General features: G+C 40.4%; 1 protein-coding gene across 20 annotated transcripts in view; it reads left to right on the top strand.

The window, feature by feature from the left end:
- Positions 1 to 25,799, top strand: part of CSGALNACT1 (chondroitin sulfate N-acetylgalactosaminyltransferase 1) — a 358,363-nt gene that overhangs the window by 214,592 nt on the left and 117,972 nt on the right. The window lies entirely within an intron of this gene.

Genomic DNA, 25,799 nt, shown 5'->3' with positions numbered 1-25,799 from the left:
TCACCAGGTCTCCTTAACATCTCTAACTTTAGTTGCCTGGAGATTTGGGAGGAAAAATTATAGTTTTGCTTGAACCATTTCTTTAAGTTTTTTCTCCCTTATTGTTTTACTACTTTATCTTTTTAGCATACTCATTCATTGACCCAGAAACATTTATTGAATGCCTGTTATGTTTGAAGCACCATACTAGGCATTGAGGAGGAATAAAAATGTAAGACAGAGTCTTTGCTATCAGGACACTTGCCATCCGCTTATTCATCTGACAGAAATCAATGATCATGTTCTATGCTTTCTCTGCATCAGTTATTATCAAAGACAAAAGTCATTGGCATGAGGTGGCTTTGCCAAGATAAGTCTGCAGGAAAATTTTCCCCATCTCATTCTTCATGAAAGGGTTATCTATGAATTTAAATGTTCAATTAAGCATTAATTGTTTTATAGATAAATAATCATTTTTATGGGGTTTCATTCACCTCATTTCTGCTCAACCACAAGGACATCCTCATTTCACTACAGTAGGAGATACCAAGTATGGCAGCCACCTAACTGCTATGAACAGGCCTCCCTGGTGACAGGAAAGACTGGGTCAAGTCCAGAGATAGGATTTTAACAATTTTATTGGAGGAAAATGTATTTTCTAGCTTCCAGGGTGACATGGAGTGGCTTCACTGTGCTTCAGAGCAACTCCCAGGAGTCGCTGTGTCGTGATTTATCCTGGTCTTTGGAGCTAAGTTATTGGAAGAAAAAAAATGTCTGAAAGGATGGACTGACTGGCTTCTCCCCTGGTTCCCATTCTTTCTTTGAAAACTTCTCCTTTTTGAAAGGAAGGGAGCTTCTGGTGTCCCATCTGTAAATGATAGCCTCTTTCTTTGTTGTCTTCTCGGGGAACTTTTTTTGTGTCTCAGATACACAGCTTTTACTTGGAGGATGATGATGTCTGTATTTTTCCAGGAGGATAAATGAAGATTGGGTGAATTATGTAGTTAAAACTGTACAAAAGAATCATTTAAACTAACAGCTACTAGAGGTTTATTAATTCACCCCTGGAATTTAGCATATCTAAGCTTAGCATAGCTATGGGGCCCTGTTCCACATTACTGGAAGAATTATAATATTTGGATAAGGCAGTTTCAGATCTTCTCTTGAATTCTGAACATCAGAGAGGTTAAAAAGCAAAAGGGTCATTCAGTCAGGTGGATATCTATTCGGAGTTATCTTTGATTTCATTTAATGGACTTTTCAAGTGTTAAAACACACGAAATCGTTAGCTTTTTTCTTCAGCATTGGAGAAAAAAATTAAAATTTCATACTCTTAAACATTTAAGTTTCATGTTTAGTATGTTCAATATTTCAATAATAAAAGTTATTCAGTGATTTGTTCCCAATGTCTTTTAAACTACATGGATATTTTTAAATAATAGAGATTAGTTCTATTAAATTATATTTCCTTAAGATTGAATTAGAGAAATAAAATTGTGGTCTCAGTGGTGGTGGCACATATTCCAGCTGTCTGCTCAGTTTTATTTTGTTGCCTCTGGCAAGGAACAGATTTATTATTCAGGCTCTGTCTAAATCTATAGTTTGACAGTCATGTCCTTGTGGTCACCAAACTATTCTTTTCCCATAAACTAAAGAACAGCAAAACAACTTGTTAAAAAAAAAAAAAGTTATGTCCCCACCATAGAAAACCCATTACATTACCAGCATCAGGCTGTGATGTATTTCGTGAGGGAAGAACAAGTGTCTTTATGTCTCTCTCCTAAAACTCTAAACTGATCAGGCAGAATTTAATACTGGCGCTGTCTTTTCCTCTTTAGAAAAATTAATAAATGCTAATGATTGACTGGTAAAAGGTCGTATTTTGTTTTTGGACTTGTTTCAGGGGTCCCCAGGGCCATCTACATTTTGAGTCCTACTAGGAGGACTCAGGATCAGCATTTAGTTGCATTTACAGTTATTATTAATTGCAGTGAAATAGCAAGAATGCATAGCAATGTCACTAAGGGAAAAAGAGATGAGTGTAGTCTGGAGGAATCCATGTGTAGTTTCCTGTGCACTGCACGTGAAAGGCTACGTAAAGAGTGCACCTTCCCCACCTGGGAAAGATGCAGCCACATGTGTGCAGTTTCTGCCCATGGAACCCCATTGGAGACTGAGAGTTTAGGGTTTATATTAGGAGGAGAGTAACGTAGGCATTCTCTGTGTAGCAACCCCTACCAAATACCAGGCTCTCAGAAAGAAAGTAGGGGCTCACTGTAAATCACAGTTTCTACAAACAGTCTAGGCACAGCAAAACAATCTTATCAGTTAGAGAACTCTTCACGTATGTATAGAGAACTTTTTACAAGCCCAGTTCCCAGACATTGTCAAGGGCGGATCTTGCAGGACTTTCTAAGGATAGCCTCAGGCTTGCTATGTTAACACTTTCCTGCACAGAACTGCATTTCATCTTGGTAAACAGTTTGCAAAAATACACTGAACCTTAAGTATAGGATGGGGGAGGGCAATGTGATCATTTCTCTGAGCTATCAAGATTAGACTTTACGTTTGATAAAGGCATCTGGAGCTGAAAATGATAATATCTGGGGATTCTGTGTATAACATACATCTATTTTTGAAAACTCCATGAGCCTAGTATTTGTTAGTTACAATTCAGTCATAATCTGTGTTATATTTTGCATATGTAACTGACTGCTTCCAAAGTTATGACTTAGGTTTCATACAATTTAAATTGAGTCTTACTGTTGGTAGCTTAGTCTAGACCATGCTCTCTGCTTATTGATAGCTCATACCTCTCTGATATTTCATTATTGAAGTAGGAAAACCCAATTGGATTTATCAGGAAACAATTGGAATCTACAGAAGGGCTTCTTAAAATGCTTACAGTGTTACTTTCATAAAATTAACCCCACTGCTTTAGAGCCATTTATGCCGTTAAAACAATTTATGAATTATGTTTTCTTCTTGTTTTGTTTTGCGTGACAGCTATCCTAAAAAAAAAATGATGAGGTTTTGGATAGGTGAATTAATAAAAATGATGAGATAATGAAGAGATGGCTGGCAGAAGTGGCTGCCTATTTACCTTCCTACTAGGAGACAAATGTGTTTTGCTCCTCTACACAGATTCTTAAAACTCCCCCATAGAAATTAATCATCATCTCTTGTTTTGGTAACTCCATTAGAATTTCTCAGGGTGTCACTCAGAACCTGGGAGGTTGAAAAGAGTCGGGGCAGCAGGCGCTTGTGGAGGAAAGGAGAAAAATAGACCGAGGGCTCTGGGACTGTGAGACTGTCACAAGGAACCCCACTATGGAGCCTCTTATTTAAAATATTTAATGATTCCTTTGCCGCTAATACTGTTCCAGTCTTCTGTGAAATGAACGTTCTTCCCTTCTTATTATGGCTTAAGTGACACAGTCCTGGTTTGACTGACAGTGTTTTCTTTATAGGGAATTTCAGTGGCTTTCCTTTGAGCTTAACTAATAGGCTTCAGTGAATAATAACACTGTGTGTGTGTGTGTGTGTGTGTGTGTGTGTTCCTTGTGCTGTCCCTCTTCTTTCTTTAGTACTTGCAATGAAATTTTGTCTAAATCAAGGAGCTCACAGAAGAAAGCATTTGGAAAACAATTCCTTGTCATTTATTCTTTTTGCTTCCATCAAGAACTAGACAATCTCCTTGGTTAGAGAATAATTTTTATCATAAGATCTACCCATGCCAAAGTTTTCTCTTCTTTTGTATAAACACATCTTGCCTCCATTCCAGTATTTGTTGATAACTGAAGACCTTTTCTGTGAAATGTTATGAGACTCAGATAAGAACTGCCAAGAGCAATATTTGACATGAGCCTACAGGGACTTTGTTTTAACGGTGGCCCTTCATTCTTCCATTGTACACAGTTATTTTAAGAATAGGAAAATAGAAACATTGAAGAATTACATGTTTTATTCCAAAATACATTTATTAAGATAAACATTGAAAGCGTACAAAAGCCAAACTAACAGTAGTAAAAATTACTTAATAAAGAATCTATCAGCCAGGCCAGCTGCAGTGGCTCACGCCTGTAATCCCAGGACTTTTGGAGGCCAACGCAGGGTGCATCACCTGAGGTCAGGAGCTTGAGACCTGCCTGGCCAATGTGGTGAATTCCTGTCTCTACTAAAAAAAAAAAAATTGGCTGGGCTCGGTGGCTCACACCTGTAATCCCAGCACTTTGGGAGGCCGAGGCAGGTGGATCACGAGGTCAGGAGATCGAGACCATCCTGGCTAACATGGTGAAACCCCATCTCTACTAAAAATACAAAAAAAATAAGCCAGGTGTGGTGGCGAGCACCTGTAGTCCCAGCTGCTCGGAAGGCTGAGGCAGGAGAATGGTATGAACCCGGGAGGCAGAGCTTGCAGTGAGCCGAGATGACGCCGCTGTACTCCAGCCTAGGCAACTGAGCGAGACTCCGTCTCAAAAAAAAAAAAAAAAAAAATGGCACTATGCTTGGCATAGTGGCATGTGCCTGTGGTTCCAGCTACTTGGGAGGCTGAGGCTAGAGAATCACCTGAACCTGGGAGGCAAAGGTTGCAGTGAGCTGAGATCATGCCACTGCATTCTAGCCTGGGGGACAGAGCAAGACTCCATTAAAAAAAAAAAAATTATCACCCAGAGAAAATACGTTAGTATAATTTTGCCACATGCATCATGAGCATAATTTATAGTGAAGGTGATAAAGAGTTAAGACGTAATTCTTTCTTTAAATGACCTACAGTCTGGGGACAGGGTAGGGGCTTGGAGAGTGTTGAGAGAACTGGCAGCTATAGCTCAGTGGAGGAGTGCTACCTCAGGGCATTTAAGCTAGACTCACATAAGTCATCCTGGCAGATGACATCCATGCTGATACTGAAGGATGTATGGGGATTATTCCAGCAAAGGGAGAAAGATGATCTGGTGGAGGGAGAGGAAAGGCTTCCTGGGCAAAGGGAGCAGGATGAACAAAGCTCTCCAGGAAAGAAGACAGCGTGACCCATTGAGAAATCCGCAGCATACTGCACTGCGGCTGAAGCATAGAATCTAAGACGTAAGGGCTGAGAGTTGAGGCAGGAGAGGGAAGTAGAGATTAGATCACAAAGAACCTGGCCCACCACATTAAGACATTTGAAATTGTTCCTTATGTTACTTTTTCTTCCAGTCTCTTACTCATGCACAAGGGTCTCTGCTAAGTTATAATCCCAGTGCAAGCATTTATTCAAAACAAGTGTTTATAAGCAGATACTGCGTGTCAGAAACTGTGAACTCAAATTTTAGTCACTTTTGTATCCACACAGTGAGCCGATGGAGTAGGAATCCAGGGAGCAAGGGGAGGGGTGTAGAAGACCTACTTTATAATCCCGACCCAGGTAACACTAAAGAATAAATACTGTTTTCCATGTTACCATGCAGTCCCTGTAATAGCCTTTTTAACATCTGCATGATAATTCAGCAGACAGAAGGGGCATAATTAACTGGATAGGACATGATGTTCTGGTCACGTATTTAGGTCATTAGACTATTTTGGTAGCAAGGAATCAATTCCAAAATAATATGAAGCACTGGGGTATTGTAAAACACACATGCCATGGGAATAGCCATTTTTTTCAGGATTAGGGACAACTGGAATGATGTTGTTTAGCGTGAGGAATTAATGATCTTTAGGCTTTTGTGGCTCTGCTACTCTCTCTGTGTCTTTGGATAACCTCCACTAACTAGTTGACTAGTTATCTCAGTATTTCTTCTTTCAAGAGAGAGGAGTCTGACGGAGCCAGCTACTCACCCCAACCCCTCTCAGGCAGAACTTTCTTTCCAGGCTACCTCATAGGTATCTCCCCTCGTATCCCCCTCCCTCCAAGGCCATGCCACTGCCCATCTGTGTTTAATAGCCTAGAACTGTCCCCTCAGCAGGGGTGTAGGAGGGGCATCGCCTCTGGAAGGGGGTGGAGAATCACAGTCAATGTGGCCAACATTTTTAGTGTCACTTGTTTCCATTTTTTTCTCAAGGATAAATACTGCTGTGTCACATGTCACTGTGCATCCTCCCATTGTGGCCTGACACTGCAGTATTTAGTAGGACTGCCACCTCCTTTAATCTGGAAAGTATACATTTATCAGGACAGTCTTGGTTGCATTATATTGCTTGGCACTTTTTCTACTTAACAATTCTCCTGATATTCATGACTTTCAGAGAAGGCTTGCTTTAAATTCCCTTCCAGTTAAAAACGTACTTATTCAGTGCTTTCTATACGCCAGGCCCTGTGCTGAGGACAGAGGTTACGGTAGAATATAGGACATGGAAGATCCCTGTTCTAATGGACTTAACTTTCTTGAAGGGAAGGCAGAAAATAAATAAGAACATTAATAAGATTAATTTCAGATAGTTTCTTTCTATGAAGGTCAAAAGGTACACATTTGTAGTTATGTATAATAAGCAAATTTGGACACCTAATATATATGAGGACTGCAGTTGATGATATTGTGTACTGGAAGTTTGCTAAGGGTGTAGATGTTAGGGATTCCTAACCACACACCCACACAACCCGGTGACTCTGTGAGGTGTGTAAATTTGCTTGACTGTAGTAAACATTTCACTTGGTATATGTATATCAAAACATCAAGCTGTACATGTTAAATATATACACTGAAAATATAAAAAGAAAATGTAACAAAATGTGATACAGAGTGTCTGGTGGTGAAGTTGTAGTTTCTGCTGTATGCCTAGCACGAGGTCTTTTGGGAGAAAACATCTCAGCTGACACCTAACAGAAGAGAAGGAGCCAGGAGGGACAACAATTCAGGATGAGCGGTCCAGGCAGAGCGAACGGACACACACTAGCTCAGAGGCAAGGTTGACCTTGGTAGGCTCAGTGAGGAGACAGTGAGTCTGGGGGCAGGGCCATCTAGGAAGCAAGGGAACAAGGATAGGACTCCTAATCCTGCTGTTTCAATTGATCTTCCAGCCATCTCCAGCCTGTCTTGCCCAAAGTATAACTCATGGTTGTTTCTTCCTAGCCTGTACCTCCCCTGGTCTCCTTCAGTTCAGGAAACTAAACCTTTATGCACCTAATGTTGGCTCATGTTATCCTGAAGGCCTCCTCCTTCTCACTTCCCCATGCAAATTACCCAGTCCTTTAATCCTGCATTCAACATGAGGTCAGATTCATACATTGCTCTCTACTTTTATTGCCCCCATTCTCATTCCAATTACCATTATCTTTTGCCTGCATCATTGCTTTGGCCTCCTGGCTGATTTTCTATCTACCACAGTGAAATGTCTGTTCATGTCTTCTGCCCATTTTCTAATTATATGACTTTTTTTATGTTGTTGAATCTTGAAGGTTTTTATTTTTCCCTTTTGATACAGGATCTTGCTTTGTCACACAGGATGGGGTACAATCATAGCTCACTACAGCCTCCAACTCCTAGGCTCAAGCAATCTTTCTGCCTCAGGCTTTCAAGTAGCTAGGGACTACAGGCACATGCCACCATGGCTGGCTCACTTTTTTATTTTCTATTTTTTATTTTTTGTAGCAGTAGCATCTTGCTTTGTTGCCCAGGCTGATCTTGAACTCCTGGCCTCAAGTACCCTCCTGCCTCAGCCTCCCAAAACACTGGGATTAGAGGTATGAGCCACTGCACTCCACCAAGGGTTCTTTATATGTGACTAAAGGTTGGTACTAGTCCTTTGTTAGATACATAGCTGGCAAATATTTCCCCCAGTCCATAGCTTATCTTTTCATTATCTTAACAAGGATTTTTTGCAGAGCAAAAGTTTTTAATGAAGTCCAATTTATGTTTCTTTTGATAGTTCTTATGCTTTTGGTGTCAAGTCAAATAGTACTTTGTCTACTCTTAGATCTCAAAGATTCTGTCTTATGTTTTTTCCTAAAAGTTTTAAAAGTTTAATCTCTTATGTTTAACTCTGGGATCCATTTTAATTTTTGTATGAGGTGTGAGACTTAGGTTGATGTTCCTTTTTCTTTTGTTTGCTTATGGATTTGTCAACTGAAGAATCACTGGGTTTATAAATTTGGAAAGGGGAGCTTTATTTCGCATAAAGGGTTGCAGCCTGCAGGCTTCCCATCCTGTAGGCTTGGAAGGGTAGTCTCTGGCAGAAGCCAAAAGCAGACACTTTGAGTGAGGGGTAAAGGAACAAGAATTTATGCTGAGTGGAGTGGTCAAATGTACATATTGAATAATAAGTCATGAATATTTATGAAAGGAGAAACAAGCAATTGAGATTTATGCCTCTTCGAGGTTCACATGCTTTAAAAAATGGCAGCCTTACCATAATCGAAGGGTGGAGTTTTTAGCCCTCTGAGGCCATGAAGACCATTTACTGCACACTCTCTGTGAGTCAGACAAACTGGCTTAGAGATTGAGATTTTAGGAGGGGGATGTATTGTGGAACTGGTGAGCTGTCCCATCAAAACTGCAAAGAGGGAGGGGGAGTGTAGTTGCAGCCTCAAATGATTGGCTAAAGGCAATAAAGAAACAAATTACCCATTTCTTGTTTTCCAGAGCTAGTTTCTGCTTACTCATTAGGAAAGAATTCTGCTTAAAGGTTAATAAGAAAGGGGCATACTGAGGTGTGTCTGACCTCCCATGCTGTCATGGCTAGGAACTCAGATTTTTAAGGTTTCTCTGGGATCCCATTGGCCAAGAGGAGATCCGTTTGTCGGTTGGAGGGGGATTTAGGATTTTATTTTTGTTTCTCAGATTGGATATTCACTTCCTCCAGAACCAGCACCATTTGTTGAAAAGGCTGTTTACCCCCATTGAATTACTTCTTTACCTTTGTGAAAAAGCAGTTGGACGTACCAGTTGTATCTATTTCTGGGTTCTCTATTCTGTGTTGTTATTCTATATATCTATCTCTCTGCCAGTACTTCTGCCAGTCTCAACTGCTGTAGCTGTATAATAATTCTTGAAATTAGTAGACTGATTTCTCCCACTTCATTTTTCTTTTTGAAATTATTTGCTGTTCTAGCTCTTTTGCTTACGTAAATTCTATAATCTTCTTTATATGTACAAAGCAATCTTGCTGAGATTTTTTATAGGAGTTATATTAAATTTATATATCAATTTGAAGAGAATTTATTTCCTGTTGAGTCATCTAACTCCTGATTACATTTTCCAATCCATGCATCTATTCATTTAGATTTTTAAATTTTCATCTGTGTCTTGTAGTTTTCAGCACATAAGGCATGTACATGTCTTGTTAGATTTATACCTAAGTATTTAAATTTTTTTAGTGATTATAAATGCTCTTGTATTTTTAATTTCAGTGTCCATATGTTGATTGCTAATGTGTGGAGATGCAGTTGATTTTTTTTAACATTTTTTACAAAATTTTTAAGTTCAGAGCAAAATGAAGACGGTACGAAGATTTTCCATATACCCCTTGCCTTTATGCATGTGTAGCCTCCCCTGTTAACAACATTCGCAACCAGAGTGATATATTTGTTAAATTGATGAATCTACATTTTACATCATCATCACCCAAAGTTTATAGTTTACATTATGCAATTAAGTGTCGTATATTGATCTTATATCCTTTGTTCCTGCTGGACTCACTCACTTACTCAAGGAGTTTTTGTAGATTACTTGGGATTGCCTATATAGATCATGTCTTCTGCAAAAATGGACAGTTTTACTTCTTCCTTTCTAATCTGTATGCCTTTTCTTTTTCTTCACTTGCATTGGCTAGAACTTCCAGTACTAGATCTATCAAAAGTTGTGAAAATTAACATCCTTGCTTTGTTCCCAGTCTTAAAGGAATGTATTTAGTATTTCACCATGAAGTATAATGTTAGTTGTAGGTTTATTGTAGATATTCCTTATCAAGTGGAGGAAATTCCCTCTATTCTTGCTTTTCTGAGAGTTTTAAATTGTGAATGGATGTTGAAGTTTTTCAAATGTTTTTTGACATCAGTTGATAAGATCATGTGATTTTTTTCCTTCTATAGCTTGCTAATATGGTGTATTACATCAGATTAAATGCATGGGTTCAATTCATCATCTTACAATCAGAATCATATTTAGTTTTTAAATTTCTGAAAATTGACTTGGAGCACTACCTGAATTGGTTGATCATTGTTTAAATTATTTTAAATATTCAAAGTTTTATTGTTATTAATGGACATTTAATTGAGCTAGTGATTTTGAGAACTAGTTTATATAAGTGTATTTTGTCTAAACCCTCCAGTCAGGAGAGTTCAACTGATAAATCACCCCTTATAGAGAGATCCTTTTAAAATAGTCATCAGCTTTTAATTAATTTTTCATTGCTCTTTTGGAGTAGAAGTTGTTAATGACTAAGTTATCTTGAGCCATTAGTTTTAGAAATAGCTTAAGGGGCATCTTGGATGATAAATCCTTCTTTGAGGTGCTAGAAGAACACGCTGAAATTTTCAGGCTTCTAGAAAGCCAGATTTCATAACATTAAACATAGGAAATAATATTTCTTTTCTATTTTTTTTCAAATGTTGTCATTTATATGTCGGTAGCAGGCACAGGGCTGATAATTTAGAAATAGGTTTAAAATGTTTAAATGTATTAGGAACCTATTTCTTCATACATTCTTTCTCTCAGCACAGATGGTTTTAAGCCTTTGCTGTTCTTTCCAAATACTCTCTGATCCTCACTGCTAACTCTGTCTTTTTATTTACTTCAACCTGGCAACATCTTTTGGTGGTGTCAGCCCCTACATATATTTCGGCAGTGGTCTGGGATTTGAAGCTTCTTCTGGGAGGAAATATGGTGAAGTGCAATGGATAGACACAAAATATATGGTTATAATCACCAAGGCTGTTTGGATTACAAACTCCCCACTTGACTTGAGGAAAAAATATTGCCAAATGCGAGATTAGTCCTAACAAACTGCTTATGATGATTATTTTATTTCTTCTAGGCATTTTTACGCCTCTTTAAACTGTCATTCGCTGAGCATTTTAGATATGTGTGAGAGAGTTTAGGTCACTTGGGGCTTTCTCATTTCTGATTTGGTTTTCGATTCCCGTCTGCTTTTAGTCATGCCAAGAAATAGTTCTTGGTGGATTTCATTGAATTTTCCCTGGCCCCTGGCTGAATGGTACCTGCAGGGTCATGATTGGTGTGTTTTCCCCACTTGTGCACCATCATCTACAGCAACGCAGCAGATGGGTGTCTGATTCCCCAGGATTCTGCTTCTTGATTAAATAACTACTCTTACACAGATTTTTTTTTTCTTGAGATGGAGTCTCGCTCTGTCACTCAGGGTAGAGTGCAGTAGTGGGATCTCAGCTCACTGCAACCTCTGCCTCCTGGATTCAAGCTGTTCTCCTGCCTCAGCCTCCTGAGTAGCTGGTACTAAAGGCACCTGCCACACCTGGCTAATTTTTGTATTTTTTTGGTAGAGATGAGGTATCACAGTGTTGGCCAGGCTAGTCTCGAACTCCTGGCCTGAAGTGATCCACATGCCTTGGCCTCCCAAAGTGCTGGAATTACAGATGTGAACCACCACACCCGGCCTCTTATGCAGCTTAATATTACATTGAACTATGAACTTGCTAACATCAAGTATTCTTTCAAACTTTATTCTGTTTTTCACACATCACTGAATATATTTTTAATATTATATTTATTTTAAATTTAGACTTTGAAAGGAAATAAGACCAAATTCTGCATCTGAGTACCTCAGAACAATTGATTCGGCATGGGGAGAATGTAGGGAGAGACATGCCGAAAAATCTGGGGAGATTAATTTGGTGTCATAGTAAAGATTCTCTTTTTCTTCTCCTCATGGTTTTAAACATCTTATCATTTTGACCCTTTAAAAAAGTCTAAGCTTTGTTTTCCATATATTCCCAATTAGACTGCATATGTTTTGAAGAAAAGGAACTGTAAAAAGCTCTTCTATATGCCTACAGCAATGAGCATTATGATCAGTATATTATCGGAGCTCAACGTACTGAAACTAAGTGTTATTCTGCATTGTCGATGCTGTTGATATACAGAAAGAGGAAGAGCCATTCCTTGCTCTCAAAGAGCTTACAGCCTATTAGGAGGATGTGAAGTACATGAAAAGATATGATCAAAAATATACTATATGAGCGATAGAAAGGTTAAGCTCTACTGCTTGAAGACCAAGCAGGATAGAAGGTACACTAGCGAAGAAAATATTCATGAACCATTTGATATTGATAAGTCTTGGAAGAGTAGGATTTGGAAAAGGATAAATTAAAAATAGGGAAGGGACCATGACTTATGGCTCATGAGTGTAATCCTAATGCTTTGGGAGGCCAAGGCAGGAGGATCACTTGAGGCCAGGAGTTTGAGACCAGCCTGGGCAACATAGCAAGAGACCCCGTCTCTATAAAAATAAAAATAAAAAAATTAGCTAGGTGTTGTTGTATGTGCCTGTAGGTCTAGCCACTCAAGAGGCTGAAGTGAGAGGATCGCTTGATCCCAAAAGTTTGAGGCTGTGGTGAGCTATGACAGTGTCATCACACTCCAGCCTGGGTGACAGAGGGAGACCTTGTCTCTCAAAAACAAACAAACAAACAAACAAAAAAACCTCAAACTGCTTTAAGACTAAACAGGATAGAATATACAGTAGAAAAGAAAAGCTTCATGAAAAGTTTGATATTTAATATTTAAGATAAGTCTTAAGGAGTAGAATTAGGACAGGAAAATAAAAATTGGGATGGAAGAAGAAGAGAGGACTATTTTAGACAAAGATGACAGTGTTGATCGGATGGGATGTATGGCAGTTGGAAAATACTGAGTCCAGTGGATAAGCAGTTTGTTTTCTAGTTCAGCCATAGTACAGAGAAGTGGGTTATGTGTAAACATTTCCCTTGGTGTAGATGGATCTGAATCTAGCATTTAGGTGACACCTCGTTCTCTGTACCTTCTCGCCAAGGGTTAACCAGCCTTAACATGTGTATCTGTGATGAGGAAGAGCTCACTACCTCTTCAGGCACCTTCTGCCATCTAAATACTCGTATGACTGGAATACGGTAGGAGTCAAGGCTGGAAGGCAGGGAGAGGGCCACATTAGAGAGACTTTGAGGGTCAACGTGAGGACTTTCCAGGTCATTATTTTTGAAAATCATGATTGAAGCCACGGTTTAGTAAAACTATAATGGCAGCTGTGGTGAGGATTTGGAGTGGGAAGACTGGTTAGGGAGCTCTTTTGTCGTGATAGGAACCTAAAGCAGAGCGATGTTTAAGGGAATAGAAAAGAGAAGACAGACATAAAAGGCTTTTGTAACATGGCTCATGTTTCTGAAAATACCAGGCTCATATGTCCTCATCCCCAGTCACCCCTAATTGTTCCTCACGGCCCTGAAGCTTTGCATCCATTGAAACTGGGATAATTGTTGTTTTGGGAGGAGGGCGGGTATAGCTTGGATAAAGAAGCCATGGCTGCTGGGCTTCCAGGATCAAAATGATTTTGTTTTAAGGTCCAGAGTGAGACAATAATGTGGAAACAAACATTTTTTTTTTTTGAATTTCCAAAAGCTAAACTTGTTGAGAGACAGAAAGAAACAGCAACAAAGGCTCTGTGCTCTCCTACCAGCCAAGACCAACAGAGCCTAGAATTTACAGTACACCATAGCATTCATGCAGGATATGATGTCAGGACTATTTTCCTAAGAATAAGAAAGAAAAACTCAACCAGCAGGCAGGAAGCAGAGAGATTCAGAGGGGCCAGGCTCCTCTTTTCCCTTCCAGAAGCCCAAGCATCCAGGAAAAAGGGAAGGGGCAGGCAGGAGAAACCCAGAGGACCCATCTGCTGAAAAGACATTGAGCTTTGGACTGGGCAGTACCTTCATCTGGCCAAAAGGAACCACTGGATCACAGTGAGTAGAGCGGAACAGGCTGTGATGGGTGGTCTGCTCCCTGCAGACTGGGGACTTGAAAGCCAAGTTGAATTCGCTTGTAAACAACAAAGTTCTTTTGTTCCACGGAAGTCACAGTTGATAAAAAAAAATTTCACCTTGGCTATACTCTGAAGAGGTGAGGTGTTGAGGGCTCCTGCCTTGAAGTCATGAGATTCTATGTCAATTTTCCTTGCACCTGAGAAGCTGAGACCCAGAGAACTTCAGTGATTTGCCAAGGTTACTTAGTTGGTAAGCGGTGGTGTTGGAAACAGGACTTGGAGATGCCATTGAATTGTAAATTTTGATAGTATTTTCTAAACAAGGGAACTTAAATAAATGAAGTGATCCACTCAAAGCTGTGGCTCCAGCTAGGGCTGAGCTGGGTGTTCTGCCTCCTGGCCTGTAGTTTCTTTAGCAGTCCAGAATATGTCTCATGGGAATGGCAATATTAACGTCCGTCCCATTTGACTTACATTGACTTTTTAAATTATGTGGAGCTATGAGTGAAAATTCTGGTGGAGTGATTATGTTACAATTTTTTCAGAAGCTTGTGCTTTTGGGGTTTCAATGTTTCCAACTCTAAAATAAAGATGATAGATATCTGCCTCCCTTGGTGGAATGTCATGAGGATTTAGAAAATAATTTTGTCTCTGAAGAGTTTCAAGCTCCCTGGAATTAGTCTAAGGTTTTAAATTTTTTTTAAATCATCAAGATGTTTTCATGTAACAGGAAATGGAAGCTTTACCAAGAAACGATGGGTTCAGATTCTTAGGCATTCATACTTGAAGTGTCAGGCTTGAAGATCAGCTGATATTGGTTGACTGATGACAGTTTCTGTGGGGAGTGGCAGAGAACCCCCTGTAGGTTCAAGAAAATGGGGCTAGAGACAGTAACTCCACACACTCCAGATTGCAGGGAAATATTTGTTTTGAACAAAACTTCTGTTGCTCATTTCGTGTGACTGTTTTTTCCTCACCAATCCCTTTCTCATTAGAAAGTCTGTGACTTGAGGTGTGAAGTCTTACTAACTTCATGGACAATCGACTTTTTCCTTTTCTATACCTTTATGAGATAAGGCCTTGCTCTGTTGTCCAGGCTGGAGGGCAGTGGCACAATCATAGCTCACTATAGCCCCGATCTCTTGGGTCAAATGATCCTCCAGCCTCAGCCACTTGAATAACTGTGACTAGAGCTGTGAGCCACTGTGCCCGGTGAACAATTTACTTTTTTCTGCTGTGCTATTGGTTTTACATTTTTTTATAAGCAAGAGTTGAGCAACTGAATTCTAGTAAAGTTTACATGTCATGATTATAATGTATAAATGTAGAGACTAAGTCATAAATGCAAAATCTGATACTCATCTATGTTAATGAAGGAGTTATAGATATTATAAAATTATATATACTTACATATATACACATACACACTCATATGTACAGTCAGTACCTGTGTGCTTGTGTGTATGTGTGTGTACACATTCACGGATGTTGAATGGATTCAACCAACCATGGATTGAATTTTTTTTTTTTTTTTTTTTGTGCCAGAGCCTCGCTCTGTTGCCCAGGCTGGAGTGCAGTGGCGTGATCTTGGCTCACTGCACCCTCTGCCTCCTGGGTTCATGCAATTCTCATGCCTCAGCCCCCGAGTAGCTGGGATTACAAGTACGCACCACTATGGTTGGCTAATTATTTTGGATTTTTAGTCGAGATGGACTTTCACCACGTTGACCAGGCTGGACTCCAACTCCTGAGCTCAGGCAAGAGCTCACCTCAGCCTTCCAAAGTGCTAGGATTACAGGCGTGAGCCACTGCATTGGGCTGAGAATATTTTAAAAAATAAAATATGAGAAATAATTGTAAAAATTATACAAATAGCAAACAGTACAATAGCTATTTACATAGCATCGCATTGTGTTAGGTTATTATAAGTAATGTAGAGTTGACTTAAAGTATCCAGGAGGATGTGCCTAGGTTATACACAAGTACTGCACCGTTTTACATAAGGGAATTGTGCATACATGGATTTTAGTATCCATGGAGGAGTCCTGGAACCTGTCCCCCATGGATACCAAGCGACAACTCTGTGTGTGTGTGTGTATTTGAAGTTTTAATGAATAGACACGTTTTCCCTTACCACTTTTTCATTCACTACTATTTTGATATTGATACGTATTTGATAAATATTCTTGATATTTATTAGTAATGGGGAATGGGTTGCAGTAATGATGAATGAAATGTTATTAAGAGCCCAAACCTTAAAGTCAAGTGAAACAGGAGATAAGACCTTCTTCTTAAGAAAACCTAGGCATTACCATTCAGGACATAGGCATGGGCAAGGACTTCATGTCTAAAACACCAAAAGCAATGGCAACAAAAGCCAAAATTGACAAATGGGATCTAATTAAACTAAAGAGCTTCTGCACAGCAAAAGAAACTACCAACAGAGTGAACAGGCAACCTACAGAATGGGAGAAAATTTTCACAACCTACTCATCTGACAAAGGGCTAATATCCAGAATCTACAATGAACTCCAACAAATTTACAATAAAAAAACAAACAACCCCATCAAAAAGTGGGCGAAGGACATGAACAGACACTTCTCAAAAGAAGACATTTATGCAGCCAAAAAACACATGAAAAAATGCTCACCATCACTGGCCATCAGAGAAATGCAAATCAAAACCACAATGAGATACCATCTCACACCAGTTAGAATGGCGATCATTAAAAAGTCAGGAAACAACAGGTGCTGGAGAGGATGTGGAGAAATAGAAACAATTTTACACTGTTGGTGGGACTGTAAACTAGTTCAACCGTTGTGGAAGTCAGTGTGGCGATTCCTCAGGGATCTAGAACTAGAAATTCCACTTGACCCAGCCATCCCACTACTGGGTATATACCCAAAGGACTATAAATCATGCTGCTATAAAGATACATGCACACGTATGTTTATTGTGGCATTATTCACAATAGCAAAGACTTGGAACCAACCCAAATGTCCAACAATGATAGACTGGATTAAGAAAATGTGGCACATGTACACCATGGAATACTATGCAGCCATAAAAAATGATGAGTTCATGTCCTTTGTAGGGACATGGATGAAATTGGAAATCATCATTCTCAGTAAACTGTCGCAAGAACAAAAAACCAAACACCGCATATTCTCACTCATAGGTGGGAATTGAACAATGAGAACACATGGACACAGGAAGGGGAGCATCACACTTCGGGGACTGTTGTGGGGTGGGGGGAGGGGGGAGGGATAGCATTGGGAGATATACCTAATGCTAGATGATGAGTTAGTGGGTGCAGCGCACCAGCATGGCACATGTATACATATGTAACTAACCTGCACATTGCGCACATGTACCATAAAACCTAAAGTATAATAATAATAATAAAAAAAGAAAAAAAATTAAAAATATAAAAAATAAAAAATAATAAAAATAAAAAACACAAATTTAAAAATACTGCATAACAACTATTTACATAGCATTTACATTGTATTGTAAATAATCTAAAGAGATTTAAAGTGTTTGAGAGCTCGTGGATAGATTTTATGCAACTACTATGCCATTTTATATAAGGGACTTGAACATCAGTGGATTTTGGTATGGGATGGGGGATTCCTGGAACCAGTTGCCCTGGGATCCCAAGGTATTTCAACTGTATTTCATGCTAGTTATAGATATTTTTAGATCTGCTCTTAGATTTTTTCCTAAAGGGATTGATTACCATTGTATAATGTTAGTATAAAAATTTTAATCGTGTTGTAGTAACTGCTGAAATATATGTAACTAAAATATAATGTGATTGTGAAGTCTTGATATACATAAACCAAATATACATGTGAAAAAAAAAGTACAACTCATCAATAATTGATGTATAAATATTTCAGTTTTTCAAAAAAAAGAAAAAAAAGAAAAAAAAAAGACCTTCTTCTTGATTTAGCTCCTACTTGTTTGCCACCAGCCTTGAGTAGGATTCCATGAGCCAGGAGGAAAAGCCTGATGCCCAGTAGTGGTCAAGGCCCACAGATCTGGTCATTTGCACAAATGCCCTGATCTTCTCTCTGATACACACCCTTCCAACTACTGCTCACTCACTCTCACTCTTCTGTTATGCAGTTAAACTTCTGGAAAAAATTCTGCATATTCATTGTCTCCATTTCCTTCCCACTCTGTCTTTAATTCACTCTTCTTTCGCACTTAACAACTCACCAAAAAAGCTTTTAAGTTACCGTTGACCCCCATGTTGCTCAACTCACTGGGCTTTATTGCAGTTCTCAGCTTACTTGATTTCTCAGCAGCATCTGACGTTGCTGCCCACTGAATCCTTCTTTTTAAAGGTATATTCAAATTTTGAGACTTCAAAATTGTGCGAATGACAGCCCCATCTCCTCGCCATTCGGTTTAAGAAATAAAATCTTAGCAACATTAACAACCATTCCTCATAGAGCTTCTGAAGGCTGTGTGCCCTTCCCCAGTGACGTCCCATTTCTTCCATCCCAAGAAAGAACTACCATCCTAGCCTTGGTGTTTGGGGCATCCAGGGGTTCAATATCTTTATCTTCTACATCTGAGTTCTGTCAGTTCCCTCCAGCCAAAGACCATTAGGCACACTGTGTAGTTGGACACGCTGGGTTTATTATTTGTTGCTGCAAAGGAGAATGCATACCATGGGAAGTTGTGAGGTATCCTTGTAAGAGGGTGTTGAGGGAGAACCTATCATACAGACTTGAGTCTTGGTTGGATGATTTGGGGGTGGGTCTAAGGAAGGAGAGATTTGCTCTAGATTGGATCTGCTCAAAAAGAGTAATTCTCACATAAGGTATCTCAGTAAATCTTACTATGGGGGTCTAGAATGAGAATAAAGTTGTAATTAGTAAAGAGGCAGTCACTTTGGCCAAGAAAAGGGGGTGTTTGATATTTTGTGGGTGACACATTGACCTTGTTTTTGTCTGTGTTTAGACAAAATTACGAAGTGGCCTTGTTTTGTCTCTCTTTATCACTTTGTGTGAGGCTGGTTTTCTTTGAGATGGTTTATGTCTAATAGTGTAATAACATGACCTTCCCATGACTGTCAGGCAAGCTTCTGAATATCAAGGGCTGCTTGCTTTTTCTTGTTCTTTTTCTTTTTCTTTCTCAGTCCTGAACAAGTTGGGAAATGGTATTCGGGCAGATGGAGACACCAGTATTGGCTAATTTGGAGAACATGACCTGGGTACGTGGCCAAAATGGGCTACAGAATTAGCCAGGCTACCTCAGTCAGTTCTGGATAGCCCTGTGTCAAACCCACTCAGGCAGAGCCTCAGCCCCCAAGTTCATAACAATGTGGGTCCTCTCCAGAAGTTCCTTCTCCAGCTGCTTTGCAGGCTCATTTCCTCTTCCTGGCTGTTTGATGTTGGAGTTCCTATAGACTCAGCACCACCTTTTCTTCCCACTCGATTTTCTCCCTGAGTTTATCTCCTTCAGTCTTATGGTTTGATTCCTATCAATATACCAGTGGCCCTGAATCTACATCTCTGGCATACAGCTCTTCTTTTCTCTGACTTGCTTAGTCACCGTCTCAGCCTGGATGCTTCAGAGGCACTCGAGCTTAACTTGTCCGAGGCCACACTCATAATCTCCTCCCTAAATTTGTTATTTTTGGTTTTCTACAGCCTGACCCTGCTACTCCAGCTCAGCACCCCACACTCCAGCTACCCTGACCTGCCTGCATGGTTCTCATGCATAATGTCGCTTCCAAGCCTATGCCACTCAGTTAATTCTACCAGAAAGCCTCTTTTATCCTTTATTTTTTTGAGATGGAGTCTCACTTTGTCACCCGGGCTACAGTGCAGTGGCACGATCTCAGCTCACTGCAACCTCTGCCTCGCAGGTTCAAGCGATTTCCTGCCTCAGCCTGGGACTATAGGCACCCACCACCATGCCTGGCTAATTTTTCTATTTTAAGGAGTTGGGGCGTGGGGGTGGTTCACCATGTTGGCCTGGTTGGTCTTGAACTCCTGGGCTCAAGTGATCCACCCTCCTCAGCCTCCCAAAGTGCTGAGATTACAGGTGTGAGCCACTGTTCCTGGCCCTCTTTTATCCTCTTTTCCTGGCTAACCTCCTCCTCCAAGACCTAGCTGAGGTGTCATCTCCTGCAGAAAGCTGTTTCTGAATGCACGCGGTTAGGTTGAATGTTCCTCATCTATGTCTCCTTTGTTCCTTTTGTTCCTCTGTCCTAGCGGTTAGTTGATTGATTTATCCTTTCATCGATCTGTTACTGCCACTGTACTTCAAACTCCTTAAGGTCAAGAATGCTGTCTTATTTATCTTGATATCATGAGCTTTAACTGTCTTTAGCTACATAGTATATAGGTATAGATAGATATAGATAGGTGGGTAGATATGTAGCGAGTCATATAGATACAGATATCTAAGATCTTGAATGAGACTTTAACAGCATTTAACATAGGTACTGAGTAAATGTTTGTTAAACTGATGGTTGTCTAAAGATGTTGTTAGCATTTTTTGTACTCCGGGAATGACCAGAGCTTTGATAATTTTAGTTGCAAAAGAGTGAGCCAAGTACTTTTTCTGTTGTATTTTGCTATACTCATGAAATACCTGTTGGAGAAGTAGTAGTTTTTTTGAAGTTTGGAAAGGATGGAGCTTTTTTCTGTTAAATTACGTGATGTTTTTAGAAATGGTTTATTTTTGTTTCTGATTGATCGCCATTGGATTGTGGCTCCTTTAAGTAATGTCTTTATCAGTCAATAAACATTTCTCTTTTACCTACAATTTTTATATATAAATTATTATTTTTTTTTGAAACAGAGTCTCGCTGTGTCACCAAGCTGGAGTGCAGTGGCACAGTCTTGGCTCACTGCAACCTCCGCCTCCCAGGTTCAAGTGATTATCTTGCCTCAGTCTCCCGAGTAGCTGGGACTATAGGTGTGCACCACCATGCCCAACTAATTTTTGTATTTTTAGTAGAGATGAAGTTTCACCATGTTGGCTAGGATGGTCTCGATCTCTTCACCTTGTGATCTGCCTGCCTCAGCCTCCCAAAGTGCTGGGATTACAGGCGTAAGCCACTGTGCCCGGCCTTTATCTATAAATCTTAAAAGTTAAGGGCCTTTGAGTAATGGCTGTTCTGCCCCTCTAGTTAAGGAAATGCAAGCCCCTAAATGGAAACCAGGGCTCCTACCTCCCAATCCCATGTTCCTTTCCCTAGACTCAGTTGGATTTCATGAGAGAGGTGGGTTTGAACAAAGCATAGCAGGAGGTAGGATATGACAGCGCTGGGCCTTGTGGAGCTGTGCAGCCTTTTCCTTTTTTAACTTTTTATTTGAAAATAATTACAGATTTATAGAAAGTTGTAAAGGTCTGAAGTATTCCTCACCTAGTTTCCCCATTCTTGCACATATGATAAAATGGAATGGTAAATGCGCACTAGACCTAGTTTCTGGTTTCGATATTGCACTAGAGTTACATAGGACAGAGCAGTGGAGCAGTGCTGACGCTGGCAGTAATCCCTCAGGGAGCAGCAAGATAGAGCCACCCCTGGCCTCACGTAGCTGGCACTGCCAAGGTGCTGGTTCTAGAGCCTCAGTTCAGAGGTTGTGCCTCTGTAGACTAGGACATTCATGTAACTCAGCTGTGCTCCAAGGGCAGGCTGCTTTCTCTCTGTTGTCACTTGGCAGCTTTTCTCTAGGTCATTTATTCCAGCTTTGTGCACGAGGCTTATGGTGGGCTCTACTTTTTTTTTTTTTTTGAGACAAGTCTCCCTCTGTCAGCCAGACTGGCATGCAGTGGCATGATCTCAGCTCACTGCAGCCTCTGCCTGCTGGGTTCAAGCGATTCTCCTACCTCAGCCTCCTGAGTAGCAGGGACTATAGACATGCACCACCAGGCCCAGCTAATTTTTTTTTTCTTTTTTGTATTTTTTTAGTAGAGGTGGGGCTTCACCATGTTAGCCAGGCTGGTCTTGAACTCCTGATCTCAAATGATCCGCCGGCCTCAGCCTCCCAAAGTGCTGAGATTGTGAGCATGGGCTACCACGCCCAGCCATTCTGCAGGTTTTTGATGCCAGTAGAAACAAAGATAAAAGCAGTAATGATGCCACCCACAATGAGTGTTTTAGTTTGAACTCTGCAAGCCATTTTCACGTTTGTTTAAAGAAAATTGACATTAGTTTTTCATCAGTTTGGCAACAGGGATTGCCCTGGAAGGAGAGCCAGGCCTGGCAGATATATATTGGACAAAGAACACAAAGTTTCCGTACTGAAGGAGCATGCTTGGTTTTCTGAATTGCTGGAAATAAAGATGTAACAAAGTAGTAAATCATAAGCAATGCTGTGGTCAGTTTGTGCTAAGCACTATTTCTCAATTTCCTTGGCTGGTCCTCAGAGATACTGTTCTGGTTTACAAGTGTCTGTAGTGGGGATGGTCTCTGTCTCGCTCTCTCTTTCTCTGTGTCTCTCTTTCTCTCTTTATTTTCAGCATCTTTTGTCTGATTCTTAAGCTGAGGCTGTGGGATGTTCCGTAAAGGTACACCTTGTTTTTTTATGTTCTTCCTTATGTCTGTTCTATCATTGAGCCGGGAAGCTGCAAATAAACATCTCGGGGGCTTAGGCAATCAATGGTCCCAGCCCTCTGTAGCTAAGGGCTTACAAACCTTATCACATTATAGGCTTTTAATAGGGATAAGCAATGTTTATTAAAAGCTGAAGCCTCCTTAGACCACCACTCCACAGGATAATTGCATTTATATCAATCTTGAGACTCATTAACTTAGTGTCAAGAAAAAAAAATCCCAACTCTTCCAACTGTATGGAAGGAACTAATATTAAAAAAATTAGGACTGTGACAAGGCTCATTGTATTTTCACCTTGCCCTGGGAAATATGTAAAGGGTTTGAAAGCTAAAAGGAACAGACTAGAAAAACAAAATCTAGAAAAAAAAATTAGGCATGGTTGATTAAATGGTGAGTTTTGAGTTCTCTATTTTTTCATCTTTTTATTAAAATAACATGCATTCTTAATAGCGGAATTGGAGTGGGAATGGTGGGAATGGAAAACCTTGATTAGATCTGTTGCAGTGTTTTTTCAGAGAGACAGGATCTCACTATGTTGCCCAGGCTGGGGTGAGATGGCGTGATCATCGCTGTAGTGTTGAACTCCTGGGCTCAAGCGATCCTCCTGCCTCATCCTTCCAGGGAGCTCGGACTACAGAAATGTACCACTATACCCAGCGAATTTTTATGTTTTAGAGATGGGGTCTTGCTGTGTTGCCCAGGCTTGTCTCAAACTCCTGGCCTTAAGTGATCCCCCCACCTCAGCTTCCCAGAGTACTGGGATTATAGGTACGAGCTACTGTGCCTGGCCCTGCTGCATATTTTATATCCATGATGATTTGAGTATTCTCCCAAGTGTTTCCCTCTCTACCTAACAAATAATACTCACCGTAAAAGGCTCTGCAGAAGCTTCTCTGATTCCTCCAACCAGATGATCTTTCTCTCCTCTGAACTACGGCACTGTTTTGTTTATATCGTGAATGACCGATCACATTCCCTTGACATAAACATTGTTTTCAGAACTGTCCTTGCCACTTCCCATTACCCTGGTGAGGACAGGCATCTCAACTGACCCTTCTCTTTGTCTCCTTTGATAGTTGGTATGGTCCCTTCCATGCAGTAAGCATTTAATACATATTTGATGATTACGTGAATACAATTCACATTATTTGTAACATTATTTACTTAATCCCAGAAAAGTTGTTTTCTGTTTCAACAGTACAATGTAGCCTGGGTGTGAACAGTACAATGTAGCCTGGGTGTTGTGGCTCCTGCCTGTAATCTCCACTTTAGGAGGCCAAGGTGGGCAGATCACTGGAGCAAGGTTGGTCCAAGACCAACCTGGGCAACATTGCAATACTCTGTCTCTACAAAAAAAAAAAAAAAAAAAAAAAAAAAAAAAATTAGCTGGGCATCGTGGCATGCATCTGTAGTCCCTGCTCCTCCAGAGGCTGAGGAGAGGATGGCTTGAGCCCTGGAATTGAAAACTGCAGTGAACCATGATCGCGCCCTTGCACTCCAGCCTGGGCAACAGAGTGAGACTCTGTCTGCAAATAAGTAAATAAAAATAGTACTATGTAATAATGCTGTTTAGGAGCATCTCACATGCTACTTTCCTGTAGAGCGGGGTGGGTGTGGCATAAGAAATTGGTGCCCCTGCCCCTCTTTCACAGGTGCTTGCTTCAGTGTAGGTCACTGTTACGTGAGATGGAACTCTGATGGTCTTGTTCCTTGTAGATTTTTGCAATGCAGTGGTAGTAATGTCTGCAATTGTTGCAGCTTCACATGAGTGTAATCAAAAGGATCCTATTCCAACTTATCTTTCACTTGGAGGCATTTTATGCCTCTCCTAGGAAGCCTTGAACTGAACCTTGTTACATGTCAGGATAGTAGCATGCAGTCTGAAGAGGGAATCAGGAAACTCTGCTCACCAGAGACATCTTGCAGCCTTATTTTGGGAAGAATCTTTTATTGTTTAAATTTTTTTTGAGCCTTGGGAATATGTCTAGTACCAGTAGCTGAAATTAGAACATTAGTGTATTGAATCATATTTTGAGCTACTGGAAAATTGCGATTTAAAAATAACTTAGGAGGTTTTGAGATTTCTCCCAAATGTGCTTGCTGCCCCTTGAAGAGTGACTTTGCAGGTCAGAACTTCACCAAGGTGTACCCAGAGTCCTTCTGGTAAGTTCCTGGTGCAGAAAAACTCTCTTGCTGCTTGCAGCCCCGTGTCTACAACTATGGAATCTATTGTCCCCAGACCTAATGTCCTCCTCCACCGTACCAGGACACTGGGCTAAGCATTTTACATACATTGCCTTTTAAAATCTCCCAGCATCCCTAATGGAATCTGTACCACTTTGTTTAAATGGCATTTTAGAGAGAGTTTTTCAAATTTATTACGGTTTTCTTTTCTTAAAATAAATGGATCTGGAGAGGTAAGAATGTGAATTATTTTGATTTAAAATTTGGAAAGTGCAAATTTAGAGGCAAGAGATGAGGAGTCTCGAGTTCTGAGTTCTGGTTCTGACTGTGCTTTCTACCAGCTCTGTACCTGTGTATACACACCAGCTATTTATTTCTTTGTGGTAGTTTTCTCATCAGGAAAGTGACGTCCATGCCACATTTCTCTCACTAGTACAGTTTTGACCTTAATTTAGCTCACATTGATTTCATATTAACTCTGTTACAGGCACTATGCTGAGTATGTCATGAGGACTCTATAAGACAAGCCTTTCTGTGCTCCTCAGGTCTGGGAGACAAAGGCTTTGAGAAACCAAACAACTGCAGGGCTCAAATGGTTTCAACCTCAGAGCCTGTAATGTCAACCACTGCATTGACTGCTAGGAGAAAGGGAACTACAAGATGTGGAAGCACCTTACAGAGTCAGAACAAATGGACATGTGAAGTCTTACCACGACTCAGGGATTGGTAGAGCAGATGCTTGCCTGTGCAGTAATTTGAAGAATGCCAGCAGAGCTCTGTTTTCAAAGTCCCCCTGTCTTATCTTCCATTCCTGCAGGCAGAGCGAAGTTTGCAAGTCCATGAAACCAAACTTGTCTTTCTCCTAGAACTTCTCTTGTGTGTGTTATTTTTCAGTGGCAGCTCCATCCTCAGAAATGTACACGTTAAACCCTGGCACTATTCTTCTTCTTCTTCTTCTTTTTTTTGGAGACGGAGTTTCGCAGTGTGTGATCTCGGCTCACTGCAGCCTCCGCCTCCCATGTACAAGCGATTCTCCTGCCTCGGCCTCCTGAATAGCTGGGATTACAAGTGCACACCACCAAGTCTGGCTAATTTTTGTGTTTTTAGTAGAGATGGGTTTCTACCATGTTGGCCAGGCTGTTCT

This window comes from Pongo abelii, chromosome 7, assembly GCF_028885655.2.
Source record: "Pongo abelii isolate AG06213 chromosome 7, NHGRI_mPonAbe1-v2.0_pri, whole genome shotgun sequence".
NCBI lineage: Eukaryota > Metazoa > Chordata > Mammalia > Primates > Hominidae > Pongo > Pongo abelii.
The sequence above is the reverse complement of the archived record's forward strand: the minus strand, read 5'-3'. Positions and strand labels throughout refer to the sequence as shown.